The following is a 6420-nucleotide window of genomic DNA, read 5'->3' on the forward strand; positions in this document are numbered from 1 at the left end:
ACTGCCATATTTCTTGGCAGTTAATTTGCATATCGCCCTGATTAGCCAATGGGAAGCGTAGCGGAGGTACGGTTAATTACCCTTTTTGTCTTGTATTAGATAGGATTATCCAGCAATGAAGCCATCTGGGCTTTTTTGTGTTTTTGTTTTTACATTAGAAGTTCCTTTACTAGTTATAGGTCTATTCAGATAGTGTATCTCTTCTTGAATCAGTTTTGCTAATGTGTATTATTTGGCTTTTATTTCCATTACATTTATGTTATATAACTTATTAATGTGAAATTATTCATCATATTTTTAATCCTATTCATTTTTGCAAGGTCAGTAGTAATGTCTAGTTTCATCTCTGATGTGAGTAATTTGAGTCTTTTTTTTCTGAGTAAATTGCACTAAAAGTTTATTTGTTCATCTTTTCAAAGAACTAGCTTTTAGTTTCATTGATTTTCTCTATTGTTATTCTATTCTAGTCTCTATTTCTTGAATTTCCACATGAATTTTAACACTTCCTTTTCCACGTATCTGTTTGAGGTTTAGCTTGCTCTTTTCTAGTTTCTTGAGGTGGAAGATTAGATTGTTAATTTGAGATGTTATTTTTTAAAATAAAAGCATTTACAGCTATAAGTTTTACTATATTACTTTAACTCTAGCTCTTAATATTGGATATAATGTATCATCATTTTCATTAATCTCAAAGTATTTTCTCATTTCCCTTCTGATTTCTCCTTTGACTTATTGTTGCTTAGAAATGTGATGTTTAATTTCAACATTTTTTTGAGTTTTCTGAATATCTTCCTGTTATTGATTTATAATTTCATGCCATGTAGTCAGAGAACATACTCTATATTATTTCTATCTTGTCAAATTTATTGAGGTTCATTATAGCATAGCATTTTGCCTATCCTGATGAATGTTCCATGTGGAGTTGAGAATGGATTTTCTGCTATTGTTGGGTAGTGTTTTGCAGAAGTATTAGTGAAACATGAGTTTTGGGGTGTAGACTTTTCTTCTCATGGGTTCTTGTCCAATGAAGTTGAAGAATAAATTCGTATACCAACAAATTTCTTCAATAAAAATATGGAAGTTTATTGGAAGCATATACAAACTCCATGTAGGCAGGGGTATCCCCAATGGGAACCCTCCCCAAAGGGTCCCCAAATGGAAAAAAGCCTGTACTCTCTCTCTCCCTCTCTAATGAGAAAAAATCAAAATCCAAAAATCTAAAATCTGTCTCTTGTCCCTTTGTCTCTGGTTTATAAAGGCTGCAGTTCTTTGTTTGAGCCTGATCCTTTTTAATTGGACCTTCCTTAATTTAGGACTCCCTTGCTTTCCTCATGGGTCACTCTGCTACATAGTATCAGTTTCAAAGCTCAAAGCCCACATGGTGCCCCACTCTCCTTCTCCCCCTTATTTTGCAATATTCCTCTATCCTCTGTGAAAATATGTTTCCTTCTTCCTGGTATCTTGTGACTTTTCTTTATCCTCTGTGAATGTATGTCTTCCTCCCCCCTTATCCTGTGGAATTTTTCTATCCTCTGTATAAGTAAGATAAGCATTTTGACATCTTGGAGCTGTTCTGCTCTTTATACATGCATTCCTCTCCCATGGTCCCTCTTTATTCCCTAAACCTGCCTGTTTTGTCTCTAAAATTCCTTTCATTAAGTTCTGGTGGTTCATGATTTTGTTCAAATCTTCTGTTTTCCTATTACATTTCTACCTAGTAATTCGATCCGTTTTTGAAAGTGTGGGTATTGAATGTTCCAGCTATTGTTGTTGAGTTATTTCTTTCTCCCTTCACTTGTTAGGTTTTGCTGTCTTTGATTTGATTCTCTGCTGCTTGCTTTAGTCCCTGTGTATGCATCACTTATCTGTTAAATGTCTCAGGATTTTTTCTTGGACATATTAGATAATATACTGTTCCAACTCTTGGAACTGTCACTGTCAGGGGCTTGTTATTATTATTTGCTGGTTTATTTTTTAGTTTCTGTCTGAATTATTAGGGAGGTCTATCTATCCCTCCAGCCCCTGGAGCACTAGTCTCTGATGTTGTTCCTCAGGGGTTGCAGCCTAAGATATGCACACAATCACCCTGGGAGGACAGTGGTTTTGACAAGCTTTACCATGACTGTTTCTTTTCCTGACCAAAGCCAGTTCTTAAACTCCACAAATTGGGGGCTGATTGCTTTATTGCTTTCCACAATGCTTTGGGGGCACACATTGATTTATAAACAAGTCCAATCAAACTCAAGCTCCTTGGAAGAAATAGTTCCTAAAGTGAATGTTTGAAATTTGTTCTTAATATTCCAGCTGTCTTTCCCCCTGGTTTTGTCCTGAAAACTAGCTGTCCTACCGGTTAGTCTATATCATCAATACATCTATCAGTTTCTTCTCAATTGCTTTTCACCACAACCTCCTCTATTTTTGAGACAACCCTTAGATTTGAACTGCTTCACACTCTGTTATAAATGAAGTTACTTCCTTTGGAAAGAAAAATAAAAAGCTTCCTGTTTTGTGGCCTACTTCTCTCCCCAGGCGAACTCTCTGAGTACAGCTCTGGAGCTAGGAGTATACTGCTTCCCTCTGAGTGACAACTACACTTTTGGAACTGAGCGCTAGGAAGGAGGGCAGTTGCCTTAGATCTTCCCATTTTCCTACTCACTTTACAGGCCATACATTGAGCAAATTAACATTGAGGGCCTAGTTGATATAGACCAACACAGCAACTGGCTTGGATGTGTGAAGCCCAAAGACATCAGTGACATTATAATACCAGTGAGAATACAATTCTTCAACCACACTCGGGTCTGTAGCGTGTTGACTTAGTTTAAGAAATGCTAGTACTAACATTTTTATCAGTGCCTTTTGAAAACTATAGGGTTGCATTATTGTCATTATACACACGAGGAAACTGAGAAAGAGGTTAAAATTGTTTTGCTTATTTTCCAGGATTGCTAAATGACAGAGCCAGAATTCAAGCATAAACCATCTATTTTTGAAGATTTTATTCTTTTAAATAAATTGTGTTTCTTTTAGATAATTAGTAAATGGTTCCATCATTTTAAGATTTCATAACAATTTGTGTAAAATTCTAAAAGATAAAATCTCTGCTAGAGAATTAGAAGGTAAAACATACCACATGCTCAAACAGATTAAAGGTATAGAAAAATGACCTTGAAGTCTCTACTAGGTCTAATGTTCTAAGACCAGCTTAAAGGCCAAACTTGAATTTCTCAGTATTGCGCCTTTTACAGGAGGTAATACAGTCCCTACTCTTGAGAACAGTCCAATAATGTGTGTGTGTGTGTGTGTGTGTGTGTGTGTGTACCTTAATTATAATACCAGATAAATGTTATTATAAAGCACAGAGGGTGAGTAATTCGTTTTTCCTTTAAGAAGTCAAAAAGTTATTCATTGAAGAAGTGATCAAGTTTACTACTCAATTGCAGATTTTAAATTAGTGGCAATCATTATATTTAGTACTCTCATACTCCAATACCTTTCCCCACCCTCAATGTATAGGTACTATTTATGAGATCATCACAGAAGCAAATATGTTGTTCAATATTATTCTCATGGTTTGTAATGGGAAAAGAACCAGACATGTCCCTCAGACTTAGTTCAGCAGCATAAAAGTTGGCTTATCACAGGGACAAGAGTATTATGTGCACTATTCAACTTAGACTAAAAGTTTTCAATGAGAAGCAGTTAGGAATAATTAGGTAATATGCATTTTTAAACACAAAATGATTATGTGAAAAGAAATGATGTTATTTCAAGCTTATTGTATTTTCCATTTATCAAGGTGTTTTTCTTGTATGTAGGTGATATTTGTTTATTGGTAGGAGATGCACTCCTATTGAGCAAGATGTCAGAAAATCATTATCCTAGCAGCTGGAAATTCACTTGAATTGGATTTTGTCCAGATAAAATAGTATGCTAAGTAATGATCCAATATTTTCCACATAAATGTAGTATAATAGGATAGCAACATTATTATTTACTATATTATGAAAAAATATGAATTCTTTAACTGTAATAAATGAATTAATCTAATAGAATGGTTGGTTTTGCTTTTAAGGATAAAGAATGGTGATGTATATCATTTGCTTTTTTTAGTAGAAAACACTATTTCTAATTTATGAGTAAAACTCATTTATATTTAAACTAAAACAAGTTTAAAAGGGAGTCGAGTATATGATATTATGTAGCTGTTAATTCAGTCATAACATAAAATAAATGCAACATTATTTAAGTCAATGTCAAGATAAAGATTTACTTATTCACTATAGCTATTGAAGTAATAACACATTAACAGTGATATCCACTCACCATTACCATAGCACTTTCCAATGCCCTAAAATCATTGCATTTTCATTACTTGACAATATATTTAATACCCTATTTATGATTATTCTAAATGATATAAGAATATGGATTAAAAATAAAAAATATATTTTATTGGATTTAGAGTATACTATATAGCATTTTATAAGAACAGTGAAAATTAAGCCCAACAATCTTAATTTCATTATTGTCTTACTATATTTTTCAATAGAACCAGGTTCGTGTCTATGTGGTGATATGTGGTAGACAGTTGTGTAGAAAATATTTTCTAGCCCGACAAATCCTCTTCCCTTTCACTTCTTTCTTTCCTCTCTCATATTCCTAATACCTTCATTTCTAATGTTCATTACTTTAGCTTACCTGGATACTTGGAGATGTACCTATTGTGTATATTCTCTTCTTCCCCACTTATTGGTTTGGTAATGACCTCAGTTATTCTCTGGTTACAGTTGCCAAGGCCTTCAGTCCCAGACTTACATGGGAATTGATTTGTAATGTCCTCTGCAGTAATAGAATGACAAAACACTCATCCCAGAATGGTAGCTGGCCTAGGTAAACTGCGAACTCTGTTGAGGTGATGGTTCCCATAATCTGTTGCCAAGGGCAATGACATATGATTGTTTTTAAGCATCTCTTCCCTAGGTCTCCACAGAAAATCACATCCTTGGTCATAAGCAAGCTAAGGAAACTGAGTCTTGTTGAGCTCATAACTTGGAGCCACAGTCACATACTCTTCCTTCCCTCAATTGTTTCTTCCAAGCTTAACAGCTTCTCTATAGACATCCAAGGATAATAGTTACATACATTTTCCATTAATAATGAAGCACATCTCCCATTCGCATATTAATGCCCACTTCAAAGGCATCAAGTGGACCATTATTACTCCCTTTAAGAGTAACACAACTTTTAATGCCTTACATTTTATTTCTTTACATTTGAAGAAAGCCAGATAATTTTATATCCATCACAATACAGCATGATTTAAAAATCTAAAATCAGTACCATATCCTGATAAAGGGTAAAACCAATTAAACATTTTATTTTATTTATATCTTAGGGTAGTTGAGATTTTCAAGTAGTTACTGGAATTCAAACAGGTAGAAGAAAATCAAAAAGAGAAGAACAAGTGAACAAAAACTCATTTTTTCCTAATTCACAGTGTTGTCTAGGGCCAGAGAGTAGGCTAAATATAAGTTCTTTATTAAGGACATTCTAACTTCATTCTTTTATTTATTCAATAAAATGCATTATTTAGGAGTCAGTAACTGTATTCTGGGCTACTGATGTAAGGATGGGAAATCCTTGTCTTTGTTCTGAAAGGAAACATGATAAACATAATAGCTAATATTCACTGAATATTTAAACTCTTAAGGAACTTACATGTATTAACTCATTTTATCTTCATAGGAACCTTATACTTTATTGATGAGGAAATTTGTCCTATTGCATAGAAAAATCAGAGCCAGGATTCCAAACCATGTAGTTCGAAGATTCAAACTACTTAAATCCCTGAACCCAGGCACATTGCAATTGAAATCAGAAAGCCTTCATTGAGGAAGAAGTGATCTGGGGAATGTTATAGTCTATTTATGGATTATCTGCTGGTATCTAGTCCTATTAAAGGAATGTTTTTGAGGTTTGCCTAACATATTAAGGGAAATATATTAAGAATTTAAAATATATGAATCACTTCCAATCATCCTCAAAGGGATCTTGACTAATTTGAGAGAAAATTTATAAAAAACTAGAAGCCAGTTGCACAAAGATTTGTGCAATAGGCCTTCCTTCTCCTGGCTGCTGGCATCGGTTTTCCTCCAGCACCCAGGAGCCAGGCCTTTGGTCTGGCCGCAACAGAGAAGCCAAGCCTCTTCAGCCTTCAGTCTTCAGTCTTCACTCAGCCAGAGCCTTCAGTCTTCGCTCCATGCCTGCGTATGCAAATTAAACGCCATCTTTGTTGGGTTAATTTGCATAGTTGCTCTGATTGGCTGGTGGGCGTTGTGGAGTGACACCAATTTTCATGTTTCTCTTTTATTAGTGTAGACAAGAGGCCCAGTGCACAAAAATTTGTGCACTGGGGGG

Source organism: Myotis brandtii, unplaced genomic scaffold, assembly GCF_000412655.1.
Source record: "Myotis brandtii unplaced genomic scaffold, ASM41265v1 scaffold53, whole genome shotgun sequence".
Lineage (NCBI taxonomy): Eukaryota > Metazoa > Chordata > Mammalia > Chiroptera > Vespertilionidae > Myotis > Myotis brandtii.